We start from the raw sequence: 708 nt of genomic DNA, 5'->3' as shown, positions 1-708 counted from the left end.
AATTAACCCTATGAACTTCTTGGACTATCTTATAAAAACTCTCTGACGAAACCTAGAGTCACACCCAAGTACCCTAATTTTATCTACAGATTTATAATACACTGAAAAGAAGGAAATAACATATGGGGTGCTGTGACCTCTAGGCTGAAACAGCTGTAAGAAATTGCTCATCTCTCTCTTTTCTCTATTCCAGAAATTACTAATACTTTATACATGTATTCATATATTATCTGAACTGTTTAAAATAAATGAATAGAAATATTATAATGTCTAATAACTGATGAATACTACCTCTGGATTCCCTCCATTTTCTTCTTGCCATATAAATTAAGGGTAAAACCACTTATTACCCTCGTCTAATTATTATACTCAGTAGGGTAATTGCCACACAATAAACAATAGTTGTGTATTAATTAGGTATTCTACCAGCAGTATATTGGATAGATACTATCCCATAGTTGGTTGGATTCACAACCTCTAACTTACTTTCTTTATATATACACTTATATAAATGACAAAACAGAGTGAAAAAACTTCAGAAGACTTGTGTTATATGGTTAAAGAATATATGTAAATCGTTATGTTAGGAAAATGTTATAAAATTGTGTCTGTACAGGAATGTTTATATATACATATGTGTATGTATGTATGTATGCATGTATGTATGTATGTATGTATGTATGTATGTATGTGTGGGTGGGTATATAT

The sequence above is a fragment of the Octopus bimaculoides genome, chromosome 14, assembly GCF_001194135.2.
Source record: "Octopus bimaculoides isolate UCB-OBI-ISO-001 chromosome 14, ASM119413v2, whole genome shotgun sequence".
Classification (NCBI taxonomy): Eukaryota; Metazoa; Mollusca; class Cephalopoda; order Octopoda; family Octopodidae; genus Octopus; species Octopus bimaculoides.
The sequence above is the reverse complement of the archived record's forward strand: the minus strand, read 5'-3'. Positions refer to the sequence as shown.